We start from the raw sequence: 15,601 nt of genomic DNA on the forward strand, positions 1-15,601 counted from the left end.
ATAAGAAATCGTATACAATTAAGGCAGCTCAAACTTTCATGCATACCATATTTTCATAAATATCCTAGTATTTTAGCTATTATATTACTGCAATGAGACAGGTTTCACAGTCAACTGTCAAACCCTAAATAACAAACAAGCACTAAAATAATGGATCTAGTAGATTGTTGACTGTTGTCAGTCCATACATGCCATCCAGCCAATTGGTACTTTACACGTGGACCTCTCAACAAAGATGAGAGCCAAGTTGAATTGTTTACCTGGCATCTGTCACCCGAGAAAATTCTGGAATACTTTCAAAGACCTGTTTGGCCAATTTATTTAATGATGAAAGGTACCTACAGGTTTTGGAGCAATGTATGCTGCTGTCCAGATAATGTCTTTTTCTGCTTATTCTAGTAAGACAATGACAAACAACATTCTTTATGTATTACACCAGCAGCTAAAGACTGGCCGAAAGATTAGACTGGCTTGCCTTCAGTCCTGAAGTGTCTCCTATTAAAAGTGGGTGTTGGATAATGATGCGTTAAAAACCTATAACAGTGTTACAGACTTAAATTGAACATGCTGCGGGCAGCAAATTCAGTATTTGTATATTTAGAAAAAACAAAGTTAAATAGTTTGACTGAGCAGAGCAGAGAAGGCTATTACATCCTCCTGTGTTACTTCATTTAACTAAATGGATAACATTAAGACGGAGACCACTTCGTCGTGCAGCCGCTGCCGTGTTTATTTTTTTTGAAGAAGAAGAATCAGCTTTATTGACAGTATATATATTTTTACATACACACACTGAATTCATCTTCTGCATTTGAACCATCCTTAGTTGAACACATACATGCAACAGTTCACTCCTTTTTGTGATGTAGGGTTTCAACTCAGGAGAATCTCCTCCTCCTTCTTTAACAACAGCAACCAGCATAGGGTCATTTCTCATCTGTCATTTCACCTGGGCAGATGTGATTGGAGCCTCTTCCACTTGTCTGAAGTAGAAAATGTGTGCTTGTTTCCCTTGCTCATTCTCCAACAGGGAGGGGTAACCTGGAAAGACCATCTGCATTTGCATGTAGCTCTGAAACCTCCTCCCAAAAAAGTAAACGAAATTCCTAGGGCCTTTCATTCAATCTGAGCATAATTGCTCTCTACTTTGTTGAGTGTGTGAGAAGCAAATGCAATTGGGTGCTCCTCGTCACCAGGCATTATGTGTGAAACAATTGCTCCTACCCTGTAGGGGGAAGCATCGCATGCAAGCTGCACGGGCAATTTTGGGTACAAAGTGTGTCAGAGCATCCAGTTCCAGCAATACTGTCTTTGTTTTCATGAATGCCTGCCCACATTGTTCTGTCCATTTCCAGGCTTTGTCATGGCACAGTAGAAGTGGTGAAGTGGTGAAGCGGTTTGAGCACTGAAGACAGATTCAGTATAAATCTTCCATAATAGTTCAAAAGTCCAAGATAAGAGCGTAGCTGACTCACATTTTGTGGCGCGGGTGCTTCTAGAATTGCTTTGACCTTGGATGGGGCTTTGTGCAGGCCATCAGAGTCAATAACATGCCCCAAATACTCCACTGGCTGGAAAAACTCAAACTTGGATTTGCGCATTCTGAGTCCATACTCCAGGTTCTTCAGATGCTCGTCCTCTGTCTCTCCCGTGACAAGGGTGTCATCTAGATAGCACTGGACTCCAGTCCACTCAGGATCTGGTCCATTGCACACTGAAAAAGAGGTAGGGTCGATGTTTTTCCAAATGGCAGTCTGCAGTATCTGTAGAGGCCTTTGTGAGTAACTATTGTGAGCAGCTCTTTAGACTTTTCATCAACATGCATTACGCTTGGTTGAACTGAATCTTGCTGAATTTCTTTTTACCAGCCAAGCCACTGAATAGGTCATCAATGTGAAATGTGTGGAAATGGATATTGCTCAGCCTTCAACACTGGGTTTAAGGTGACTTTGAAATCCCCACATATTTTCACTGAGTCATCCTTCTTCATGACCAGTACAATTGGCATTGCACAGTCAATCTGGCTGACAGGTTTCAGCACACCACTTTTCAGCAGATTTCCCAGTTCTGCTTCCACCTTAGCCCTTATTGCATAGGGAACTGGTCTAGCTTTGAGGAATTTAGGTCGGCTATCAGGCTTTAGATTCAGTTTGACTGAAAAGTCTTTCATGTTACCCAAGTTCCTCTCTAAACACTGAAGTGTGTTTATTCAGCACCGTTGCAAGACGTGAATCCTCTTTGCTCGGCCTGCAAACTTCTGGCCAGTCCAGTATGAACTCCTCCAACCATGAGCGGCCCAGCAGGGGTGGGAAGTTTCCTTCAGCCACGTACAGTGGTAACTTAGCTGTCTGTCCATTCATCTGAATAGTGACATCGATGACTCCTTTGGTTGGCATAGGCTCTCCGGTGTAGGTTTGCAGGATGAGCGTGGATGATTTTAATGGCAGATGTTGCAGAGTTTTTTTATGAACAGCTTCTGACACAGAACTCTCCTTCTGCTTGATTTCTCTTATGAAATCAGAAATGTTCAGCAATCACCAGTGGTTGGTGAGAAATGTGACGTTAAGATGGTTACCATGCAATCATACCAAATGCCAAATTGATGCCAAACAGGCTCCAGGGTGTCCAAGAAAGTCCAGCAAGCGGCAGGACCGCCTCCTGAAGTTGTTTCAGCTACGGGATCAGGCTACCACCAGAACAGAGCTTGCTCAGAAATGGCAGCAGGCAGGTGTGAGTGCATCTGCACGCACAGTAAGGCGAAGACTTTTGGAGGAAGGCCTGGTGTCAAGGAGGGCAGCAAAGAAGCCACTTCTCTCCAGCAAAAACATCAGGGACAGACTGATATTCTGCAGAAGTTACAAGGACTGGACTGCTGAGGACTGGGGTAAAGTCATTTTCTCTGATGAATCCCCTTTCCGATTGTTTGGGGCATCTGGAAGAAGGCTTGTTCGGAGAAGACGAGGTGAGCGCTACCATCGGTCTTGTCTCATGCCAACAGTGAAGCATCCTGAGACCATTCATGTGTGGGGTTGCTTTTCGGTCAAGGGAGTGGGCTCTCTCACAATCTTGCCTAAAAACACAGTGATGAACAAAGAATGGTACCAGAACGTCCTCCGAGAGCAACTTCTCCCAACCATCCAGGGGCAATTTGGTGATGAAGAATGCCTTTTCCAGCATGATGGAGCACCTTGTCATAAAGCAAAGGTCATAACAAAATGGCTTAGGGAACAAAACATTAAGATTTTGGGCCCTTGGCCAGGAAACTCTCCAGATCTTAATCCCATTGAGAACTTGTGGTCAATCCTCAAGAGGCGGGTGGACAATCAAAAACCCACAAATTCTGACAAACTCCAAGCATTGATTATGCAAGAATGGACGGCCATCAGTCAGGATCTGGTTCAGAAGTTGATCGACAGCATGCCAGGGAGAATTGCAGAGGTCTTGAAAAAGAAGGGTCAACACTGCAAATATTGACCTATTGCATGTAATTCTCAATAAAAGCTTTTGATACTTGTAAAATGCTTCTAATTGTATGTGATTATACCATAGAAACATCTGGCAAACACCTAAAAACCCTGAAGGAACAGACTTTGTGAAAATGTAATATTTGTGTCATTCTCAAAACTTTTGGCCATGACTGTACACTGTGGCCCCAACAGTATCACACCTGTCCAAACCCTGAGATCATAGTTAAATGGCTTATTAAAAGAATCAAATTACAACAGTAATTTCCATTATATTACTTTTAATATAAGTGATTTGACCCACAATGAGCTACACTGAACAATGACTTGAATAAATAAATAAATTGCACTGACTGTAGAACTGCTTCTATGCTATTGCTGCTACTACTGTGAATTGATATGTTTTTAACATGACATAAATATAAATAAATGTACATGTTGGCACAATGTGTGAGTGCTTTGTGTGTGTGTGTGTAGGTGGGAACATGTGCGTTTTATATGTGTGTATATGTTTTTATATCTATTTCTTTTCTTATCCTATCCTGAGGCAAGACCTGGAAGTGCAACTAAATCTTGCTCATACTATGACAATAAAGTCTCTTAAAAAGCATAAAAAAATACAAAAATCATTATCAGTTTTTCATGAGTCGCATTGCAAAATGGTACAGAATAAATTGTTATATGTTTATTTTATTTACAGTTCAGGTTGGATTTTATTTTATGTGCTACATAGATTTTCTACAGTTTTTTTCTAGTACATGGGAGCAGTGAGTGATTGCGCAAACGCACAGCTTAGAAGGGACATTGCCGCTAGGTATTCAACCCGAGTATGAAACACATGTGGGTGCCGATGATCCTCGTCGTCACTTTGTTATATCCTCCTGTGTTACTTCATTTAACTACATGGATAACATTAAGACGGAAAACACTTCGTCGTGCGGCTGCTGCCGTATTTTTTTTTTTTTTTTTTTATGAATCGTCAGTCTGAATACACGTCAATGCATATAACACATCTGACCTCTAGAGGGCAGCATCGCATTACAAATCTCAGTATGTATAAAAATGTTTTTGTGTGCCTTAATACATAACAGGGGCCAGTCGTTTCACAAATCTTCTGGGATATATGGACCCATGCCAATGTTAAGACGGAAACCACTTTGTCGTGCGGCTGCTGCCGTATTTATTTTTTTTAATGAATCGTCAGTCTGAATACACGTCAATACATATAACACATCTGACCTCTAGAAAGCAGCATCACATTACAAATCTCAGTGTGTATAAAAATGTTTTTATGTGCCTTAATACATAACAGGGGCCAGTCGTTTCACAAATCTTCTGGGACATATGGACCCATACCTATGGAAACTCTTGTTTGGAGCTTTAACTTATTTCTAATTTTAGTCTTAGCACTGCTGGATCCAATATTGAGGATGACAGATAAATTATAGATACATACATGGGTTGATTCCTGATACTTCAATCAAGGCATTTTGAAAAATGTTATGAATTTCCTAGGCTAAGACCCCAGAGAGGCAGATCACTCACCAAACCAAGGATAGATTGAAATAACAAAAGTCATTATTAGAATAAAGTGACAAAACAAAGCTCTCAACTGATAGTTTCAGTGCAAAAGGTTAACTGAGGAGGCCAAGGAATCAGGGGAGTCCAAAAGGGAGTGGCTGGGTGAGTGCTGCGTGGTTGGGCTGGCAAACTGACTTTGAGGGAGGGGGAATATTGACACTTCTCAAGTGAACAATGAAGGGTTGAATCTACAGAGCCAAATCAAGGCCAAAAGTTTCATTAATTTGAAATTGAAAGTTGAAATTTCAATTTTGAACTTTGAAAAATACAACATTGTATTGAAACAAACTTTTGGCCCCAACCAACTGGCACTGGTGTGGCGGGCATGGCATCAGCTTAGGGCAGTGCTTCTCAAATAGTGGGGCGCGCCCCCCTGGGGGGGCGCGGTGCGATGCCAGGGGGGGCGCGTGTGACCCTGGGGAACATGCTTTTTTTGCCGTACTAGAATAAAGTGTAATTGCACATCCACTACAGTAGTTGGCAGTGGCGCTCTCATTGTCAGAGTGTGCGCAGGGAGTATTAGCTCTATGGTGTAGCGGCTTTTTTGCACCGAGCAGGCGATATGAAGTGCAGTAAGCGAACCCTTAAGAGACAACATGAAGAAATTTTTAACAGGGATGAGAAGAAAGGCGGAGAGAGCCGAAGATAATGAGACAAAAGTAACTCACCCGAAAGCTAAGACGAGGAAATATGACGAAGCATATGTAGCGCTTGGCTTCACTGTGACTACAGTGGGAGACGACAGACCAGTGTGTTTACTGTCTAAAAATGCTGGCAGCGGACAGCGTGAAGCCAAATAAATTAAGGCGCCACTTGAAGACATTACATCCCAATCGTGCTGATAAGCCGCTGGAGTTATTTCAGCCAAAACGTGCCGAATATTGCCAACAATCATCCCGCTTTGTGAATGCTACTTCAGTAAACCAGCGAGAATTGTTAGCATCCTATTATTACATATTATTAAATATTATTACATATTATTATTACTATTATTTATAGTCGCGGCGGAGAGTGGGGGGGGGGGGGGGCGCGAATTGTTTTCTACTTGCTGGGGGGGGGGGCGCAACAGAAAATAATTGAGAAGCACTGGCTTAGGGGGACATGGAATCATGAGTGACAGCATAAAAAAGAAGGCTGAGGACCTTTCTCTATCAGGTTGCCCTCAGGGAACATAGGTACTGTGAGAAGTATATTATAAATATTCACTTTATTGGCTGTGAAAAAACTGACATCGTTGATAAGGTTCTGTTTAGAAAGCCTTTTTAAATCTTTAAACCTAAACCTGCACCAATCGCAGTATAAGAGCAATAAAATAGTATTATTGTTAGCTGGCTAATGGCCAGTCCCATGCACTATTGTCCAGCAGATGAATACATAAACGGCCAAAATGTCCAGTGAAGAATATGCCAAATAAATATATTGTTGTGTGATGAATAAAATATGTTCACAACTTAAAGGATAACCAGGACCTTTTTGTTGCATGATTGACGGGAAGAAAAATATTTGGAATCTGGAACAGGGTATTAACAAAAACTCTTTTAACAAAAACAATAATTTTAAGTAAGTTGCTAAAATTCAGGAAGTTTTCAGGAAATCATTCCTGCCTGTCGCCATCAAACTGTTAAACTCAGCACTGTGACGGACTCACTCACATTATATATACAATGTATATATTGGTTTTCTACACATGTACATACCTGCATTTTAAATTTTTCTTAAAAAATTTGAATACAGTTTTTGTAAATACCTGTACTTTTTGAGATTTTAGTTTTTGTTTATCCTATCTTTATTGTTTATTCTATTTTTTATACTTCGCACTTTTCTCCTTTTTTGGTCGGGAATACTGCATGTGCAATGTCTGTAAGAACAAGAATTTCCCTCCAGGGATAAATAAAGGAATTCTGATTCTGATTCTGAAAATATTCTTGCCTCGATCAGTTGTTTAATCTCTATGGCATGAACAGATCTCAGCAAATTTTTTTCATGTCTAGAAAGTCAGTTAACAGAGAACAAGCCGTCTGGAATATCTAAAACTTCCATGAAGCTGATAAATATGTTTACCTCAGGTTTATTTTAAACATGACTTATTGTGGGTAATGAAATGCTGTTTTTTAGCATTTACGTCAAATATGAAACTTAATCTGGTCTTTCACACAAGTTAATTCAGAAAGTAATCTTTTGTGTCACATCTACAAGTACATAACACCAACAGTTTCAGGCAAATCATATTCAAAAGTCTCATAGATTAAGACCAAGTACATGTATTTATAACTGTGGTTTTGATTTTTAAGTGTTAATAGTGACAGATGCATTTGGAAAAAGCTTACACAAGAGAAAATGAGCTTCATAACATGATCAAATTTGAGATGGTGCCTACAAAGAACTGATGAATTACACAGTGGAGTTTAAAAGCACTGCCTTCTTCTTCACTGACCTTGCTGCAGATCAGCGTAGATTATACACTTCATTCAGCGGTCATGACAGGCATGCCATAGGTAATAATTGAAACTAAGTTTACTCTGGTAGTTTCATATCATCAAGAGCTGAACAAAGAAATTAATAAATCTGTTTCTCTTGTTTGGCCCTTAAGGCTTTGGATGTCAAGCAGCTCTTCTGATTTGTTTGTGTCATTGTCAACTCCTCTAAATAAAAATCAGTAACTGAGCAGTATCAGATGCATCTAAGCTTTCATTGCAGGCTAAGGGAATCAAAAAAAAAAAAAATTGTTCCTCTATCCATCACTTATCTCTTAATATATGATGATATTTCTTCAGTTCTCTGTGCTATGCTGTTACAAATCAGGGAAACATGAGATAGATCTTGTTTCTTCCATTCATTTTCTGTACCACTTATCCGTCGCAGGGAGGCTGGAGCCTATCCCAGCTGACTACAGGCGAGAGGCGGGGTACATCCTGGACTGGTTGCCAGTCAATTGCAGGACTGACACACAAAGACAGACAACCACACATGCACACACTCACACCTAGGGGCAATGTAGAGTTCCCAATTAACCTAATGCACATGTTTTTTGGATAGTGGGTACCTGAAGAAAACTCACGCAGGCACAAGGAGAGCATACAAACTCCATACAGGAGTGCCCAGGCCGAGATTCAAACCTAGAACCCTCTTGCAGTGAGGTGACAGTGCTAACCACTGCACATTTAAGATTTACACCACATTCAAACGATGTACTGTTGCCGTAAATGTATCACTGTAACCTTAGCACTGAGGAGCTGAAGAACAGCACACATAGGCATGTTCTTCTGGAAAATATTTGTTGACTTCTTTCTTCCTTACAGAATATTTTGTTTATTCACCCAGTGGTATTTTGGAATTTTACTGTACCAAAGACACACTGACCATAAACGCCACAGTATGTTTTCATGGCTCATGTACCACCTGCAAAGGCCTAACACAGTATCATGGAAAAGTAGAATATTTATCCGAATAACTTTGGTGATCACCCAGCTTTTCCTTTAGTACCACTATTGACTGTTTCATTCAGTGAACTCCTCAACACTCATCAACATCAACACTGATATAGGTTTTGCTTCCTGTAATCATTCTTCCTGCTCATACTGACTATTAGAAAATCCACTCTTACTATAATTGCAATGCAAGTGATAGAGGACAAACTCTTGCATTTCACAACCACCTCCTGGCTATCGAATGAAATACATTCACTGTTGGGAAACAGAAGAACAATACCTTGCTGCCTACTGAGATAGATGCTGCCTTAGAGGAACTTCATTTGTCCAAAAGTGAGTGAGTGTGAGTGTACAACAGGTACAGTTGTAGGCAAACCACTCAAGCTGCGGGTTGTTCAACTGTTTGGCAGCACTAAATAAGTTTGTCTTAGTGCAGATGTGACTGTTCAAGTCAATGACCTGTTCTGCCAAAGAACTGCAAAGGCAAAATGTGAAAAAAATTTCTCATAACTGTACAAGCAAATCTGTTAATGCTGTGGACTTACTGAGGTGATTACGCCATAAGTCTGCAGAAAGTCTGCTAAAAATCAATGGTAAATTTGGTGGTAAAAACTATTGCCATTCCAAGTCAAGTGTTTTTTTCTAAACTGTCAGCAGCTGTATACAGTAGTACAGTACACAGTGAAACAAGACAATGTTGCTCCAGGGACCAGGTGCCATGCAACACTACAAAAAAAGTAAAAACTATGTACATATTATGCAACTATGCGGATATACTTAGTACCACACAAGAACAAGCTATTTCAAGAAAAACTATATGTACTACAAACAAAACTATACATAGTGTCAAGAAAACAGTAACACACAGCAGCACCACCAACCATAACACTGCTGTGTGTGGAGTATGTCAAATAACCATTAAGTGCAGGTTGAACAGTTATTGTATCCAGCCCCTCAGAATTGAGAAGTCTTATGGCCTGTGGAATGAAGCTGTCTGGTCGTAAGAGACCAAATGCTTCAGTAACTTTTGCCAGAAGGCAGAAGAGTGAATAGTTTGTAATGCATGTGCTGAGTCATCCACAGAGCTGATGTCTTTGTGCATGCAGCATATGGTGTAAATGTCCTTGAGGGGAGAGAGACTCTGATGATTTCTCAGCTGTTCTCACTACCCACTGCAGGTCCTTGCAATCCACTGTGGTGCAATTACCAAACCAGGCAGTGATGAAGCTGCACAGGATGCTCTCAGTGGTGAGAATGGGGGGTAAAGATGGGCTTTCCTCAGAGAAAAGAAGCTGTTGCTGGGTTTTTTAATGGTGGAGCTGGTGTTGCAGGACCAGGTGAGGTTCTCCGGCAGATAGACAACAAGGAATTTTGTGTTCTTTATGATCTCCACTGAGAAGCTGTCGATGCTCAGTGGAGAGTGGTCACTCTGTGCTTTCCTGAAGTCCACAATGATGTCTTTAGTCTTGTTCACATTCAAAGACAGGTTGTTGACTTTGCACCAGTCCGTTAGTCACTGGACCTCCTCTCTGGAAGCTGTCATTCTGACAGATGAGACCTACCCAGTCATTTCATCAGCAAACTTGATGATGTGGTTTGAGCTGTGTATTGCCATACAGTCGCACACAACGTTGTGGGGTTTTAGTGTTCAGTGTGGTGGTGCTGGAGATGTTGCTGCTGATCTGGACTATCTGAGGTCTCTCAGTTAAAAAGTCTTCCAGGCCAGTGGAAGGTGTTCAGGTACAACAGGCTCAGCTTTCCAATTAGATGAGATGATGGTGTTGAATGTTAAACTGAAATCTATGAACAACATTAGCCATTGAGCGGTTGGGACGATACGCAAACTGCAGGACACATCCCCTAAGCATTCTGCCAGGACTGTTGTCTGGTCCGCGAGCCTTTCATGGATTTACTCCACGTAGAGTCCTCTTCACATCAATTGTGATAGCCCCTGGTCATCAGGAGGAGGGGTTATCTTTCTCACTGCCACACTGTTCTGTGCCTTGAACCATGCATAAAAGTCATTCAGCGCATCTGGAATAGAAGCATCAATGTCACGGGCAGGCGCTGTTATCCTGTAGTTGGTGATGTCTTGGATGCCCTTCCATCAGCACCATGGCTGTTGATTTTCTGGGTATGTGTGCACTTCACCCCTCTGATGGCCCAAGACAAAGTTATAGTATGCAATGCCTTATGACAACATGAAGTAGTCATGCTATGTTCTGATTATGATTGAAGAAAAGCAAGGTACAGCTGTATTAAAAAAGGTACAACTGTCTATGGGCCTGTGAGCTATGGAAGGTAAACTGTGTAGTTTGCGAACTGTGTTTATGGTAGTGAAACGCTGTCTATGGCAGTAAAACACTGTCTATGTAATCTTGTTATAACCTCTGTGAGTCTGGAAAGAACATCTTATTGTAACCTTGAATAACACAATTATGTTTAAAAAATATTATACAAAAAGGCCTGGAAATAATGGTGTCTGGAGCTAGCAATAGCTTAGGCTAAAACTAGAAACAGGCCTGGGGAAGAGAAATATTGGTGTAATCTGTGTTTAAGAAATTATTAAAAATAAAGTGGAAAACCCCTGAAATAACCTAGGAATAGAGAGGCAGGAGAAATAGAAAGCAAAATGAAGTCTGTGGAAAGTCCCCAGCAAACCCAGAGTAAAAGGTGACTTAATGTCTGTGGAGATTCTCAGTCATCCAGGTCATATTTCACTCAAAGAGTTAAAGCAAGGCATCTGGACTTGTGAAGATTGACTTGAAGATGTTTCACGACTAATCCAAGCAGCTTCATCAGTTCTGAAAAACTGTTTGGTGGGGAACAAATATATGTGACTAAGTGAAACTAATCAAAACAAAGGATCTGACAGTCCTGCAATTTGGCTATGTAGTCTGACTGCCAGTGATGGCCTTCTGTGTCTAATGACTGGCTAATGGCTGTGAGACTGTTACTGAGTTCGGATGTGACTGATTAACGACCTATTGTTCTTATGGCTTTCATGTGAATTGGAATGAAACTTCCTGGGTATGGATGGGAGAACGGCATTGTATGTGCAAGAGAGATGATGTCTAAGTCCACCACCTCTGTTAAGTGAAGGTTTTTCCAACTTAACATAGATGGCTTCCTTGACCCCTCTTTCATACCACCTGTCCTCTCTGTCTAGAATGTGGACATCGTTGTCTTCAAAGGAATGTCCCATTTCCTTGAGATGCAAGTGGGCCCCTGAGTCTTGTCCTGTGGAGGTGGCTCTCCTGTGTTGTGGTTGTTTTGTTTCACCAATGTACAGAGCTAAGCATTCTTCACTGCACTGGACTGCATATATGATATTGCTCTGTTTTTCCCTGGGGATTTTGTCCTTGGGGTGGACCAGTTTCTATCTAAGTGTAATCATGGGTTTGAAACGGACTGGGATATCGTGGTTTTTCTGATAAACCTGACACATAAGGAATGACAATGTTACTCCTTTTCCTGTTGTTTGTGGCTTTGGTGAGTGTCCAGTTGGGGTAGCCACACGTTTTTAGGGCTGACTTGACTTGACTTAATCTGTCCTGCTGAGCTGGTGGGGACTGTCTCAGCTCTGTGAGGCAGGATTCTGATGACTCCCACTTTGTGTTCCAGCGGATGGTGTGAGTCAAACAGTAGGTACTGGTCTGTGTGGGTGGGTTTCCTGTATACTTCCACGTTGAGGCTTCTGTCATCCTTAATGTGGACTGTGCAGTCCAAAAAGGCCAGATTGTTGTCACTGGTGTCCTCTCGTGCGAACTTAATGTTGTGGTCCACTGCGTTAATGTGATCTGTGAATCGTTCCACTTCCTGGGTCTGTGTCATCCACATACCCGAACCAGTGGGTGGGAGGTGTTCCAGGAAAGGACATCAAGTCTCTTCTTTCCACTTCTTTCATGTAAAGGTTGGCCACAATAGGAGACACAGGTGATCCCATAGCATAGCCATGCTTCTGCCCGTAAAACTTCTTGTACTGAAAGTAGGTTGTGTTCAGGCAAAGGTCCAATAAATCACAGATGTGGTCTGGAGAGAGGTTAGTTCTGTCACTAAGTGTGTTATCTTGGGAAAGGAGTCTTCTTATCATCTGTGTGGCTTCTGAAGTGGGGATGCAAGTAAACAAGGAGGTGACATCAAAGGAGACCATGGTGTCCTCTGGGTCCATAATGACCTTCTTAACCTTGTTCACAAAATCCTGGGAGTTGTGGATGTGATGAGGAGTGTATCACACTAGTGGTGCCAAGTTGTTGGCCGGCTGTTTGGCCACCTTGTATGTGACCAAGTTTGTACTGCTGATGATGGGTCTGAGGGGGACTCCTTCTTTGTGTATCTTGGGGAGTCCATACAAGCGTGGAGTGGCCTCTCCAGGGTAGAGCTGGAAATAGAGCTGGCGGTTAATTATTTGATCTTTTTCCAGTATTGTAAATAACTAATTACCTGTTGCTTGTATTTGCTGGTGGAGTCTCTCTTCAGCTTCTCATATATGGCTGTGTCGCTGAGGAGGGTGACCACTTTGGAGTGGTAGTCCTGTGTGTTAAGAATGACAGCGCATCTTCCTTTGTCTGCTGATAGGATCGTAATGTCCTGGTCTTTCTGCAAAGAAATTAATGCTTTACGTTCCTCTATAGAAATGTTAGATAGGGGTACCTTGGCACTGGAGAGGGTGGTTGTGACCTTCATCCAGAGTTGTTCAGCTTCAGTCTCAGTCAGGTTGTTGTTCTTGATGGCAGACTCAGTGGCTGTTATGAGGTCCACTACTGGGATTTGTTGTGGCGAAATGGCAAAGTTGAGTCCTTTGGCCAACACATACTTTTCTGACTGGGTCAGTTCCCTGTCTGAAAGGTTCTTCACCCACTTCTCTTGATTTGTTGATGTTCAGGTGAGTGGTCTTGTCCTGTCTCCATGTGTGTGTGTCTATTTCGTTGGATCTAGCGTAAAGACATTTGAGTTTTATAAATTTGTTTTTGTCTCTCCTTACCCTTGTTGTGTTGAATGGTCTGGACTTTTGTGGTCAGTTTGGTGACTTCATCCATCACTTCGATGGGTAGAAGGGTGGCAAGCTGTTTTTTGGTATGGTTGGTTTTGGTCTGGAGAGCATCTATGGTGAAATTGGTCTGTCATATCCTCTTGTTGAGGAGCTGACTCTGGGCTCACTCTTTGAGTGAAGGTGACTTAATGGTGTTAAAATAAAGATGGTAAAGGGATGGACAACAGGCGTGGACAGGTCCAAACCCAAAGATATATAAGGCGAAGCCTCCAGCAATTTTATTCAGAGCCCTTCATGTGTACTTAGTGTGCATTGTGAACTGTTCTCCTTTTTTGTCGACATTAAAGACTTTGCTGCTCAGAATCCTGTCTCCTGCTGATGATTCTAATGGACTTCGAGAGAAGAACTGAACAATTGGATACAGCTAAAACTTAGAATTGAATCTTTTGTGGCCTTGAGCCTCAGCTCTGAGTCCCCACGACAAAGTCTCTGTCTCAGATCCTCAGCAGTGTGTGCACTTCCACAGTCATCCACGACTTCTGGTTGGCATGTGTAGTGGTGGTCTTGGAGATAGAGACATCATCAATACACTTGACAATTTAGCTAGTCACTGATGACGCACTGATGATTGCTGACTGTTTCAACTTCCCTAAACATGTGCCAGTCAAAACAGTCCTGAAGAGCAAAAATGACTCCAGCTGGCCACAGTTCAGAACTGGTTTGATGCAACTGGCAATGCTGGAAATAGCAAAACAGAGATATGGTCTGAGTATCCTAGGTTGAGGCAGGGCTCTGCCCAATATATTTCAGGAATGTTTGTATACAAAGGCTGCATCCCTGTTTTCCTCTCTCGTTGCAAAGTCCATATGCTGGAATTCATTTCCATATGATGGAATTCAGGGAGCACTACCTTAAGAGTCCCATGGTTTAAATCTCCGATGATAATAGAAAGTTCATCCGGGTGTGAGCTCTGAGCTTTGCTTTTTGCTATATACAGCTCTATTATCAGAATCAGAATCAGAATTCCTTTATTTATCCCCGAGGGGAAATTCTTTTTCGTACAGACATTGCACTTGCAGAAAAGTGAAAGATTTAAAAATAGGATAAACAACAAAATAAGTATAAATCTAATTTATAATCTAAAAAAAATACAGTCATTTACATGTGTAGTAAAAATCTAAAAATATAGGTATTTACATGTGTACTATATATACATTGTATATATAAAAGTATGTGTGCCTGTCACAGTGCAGTTTAACAGTTTGATGGCGACAGGCAGGATTGATTTCCTGTGTCGCTCAGTGGTGCATTGTGGGAGTAAGAGACTGTTGCTGAACAAGCTCCTGTAGCTGATCAGCACATTGTAGAGAGGGTGAGAGGGAAAGTCCAGTGCAGTCCTTATTTTGGACAACATCCTCCTCTCAGACACCACTGTCAGAGAGTCCAGTTCCCACAACATGGCCAGCCTTCTTAATGATTCTACTGAGTCTGTTAGTGTCCCTCACCCTCAGGCAGCTGCCCCAGCAGGCAACAGCATATGTGATGGCACTGGACACCACCGACTCATAGAATATCATCAGCATCGTCCTGCAGATGTTGAAGGAGCTCAGCCGCCTCAGAAAATAGAGGCGGCTCTGGCCCCTTCTGTAAACAGTGTCCATGTTCTTGCACCAGTCCAGTTTGTGGTCCAAGTACACCCCCAAGTATTTGTACTCCTCCACCACTTCCACAGTGGCCCCTCTGATGTTGATAGGGGACAAAATATGTCACTTTCACTTTCACTTTCACTGGAGCCTTAGTCCTCCTCAGGTCTACCACCAGTTCCTTGGTCTTTGTCACATTGAGCTGTAGGTGGTTTTTCCTGCTCCATGTGACAAAGTTGTCCACTACCGTCCTGTACTCTCTCTCATCCCCCCAGTAATACACCCAACCACTGCAGTGTCATCAGAAAATTTCTGAAGATGGCAGGTCTCTGTGCAGTGCTTGAAGTCTGTGGTGTATATGGTGAAGAGGAAGGGAGAAAGGACGGTCCACTGTGGAGCCCCGTGTTGCTAATCACTTCATCTGACAAGCAGCACTTCAGGTGTACATACTGCGGTCTGCCCGTCAGATAGTTTGCGACCCAGGACACCAGT

At 42.1% G+C, this 15,601-nt stretch overlaps 1 protein-coding gene across 5 annotated transcripts in view; it reads right to left on the reverse strand.

Moving 5' to 3' along the window:
- ltbp1 (latent transforming growth factor beta binding protein 1) overlaps window positions 1-15,601 on the reverse strand; it is a 191,333-nt gene that overhangs the window by 138,998 nt on the left and 36,734 nt on the right. The gene's annotated exons all lie outside the window — the stretch shown is intronic.

The sequence above is a fragment of the Scatophagus argus genome, chromosome 10 (assembly GCF_020382885.2).
Source record: "Scatophagus argus isolate fScaArg1 chromosome 10, fScaArg1.pri, whole genome shotgun sequence".
Taxonomy (NCBI): Eukaryota; Metazoa; Chordata; class Actinopteri; family Scatophagidae; genus Scatophagus; species Scatophagus argus.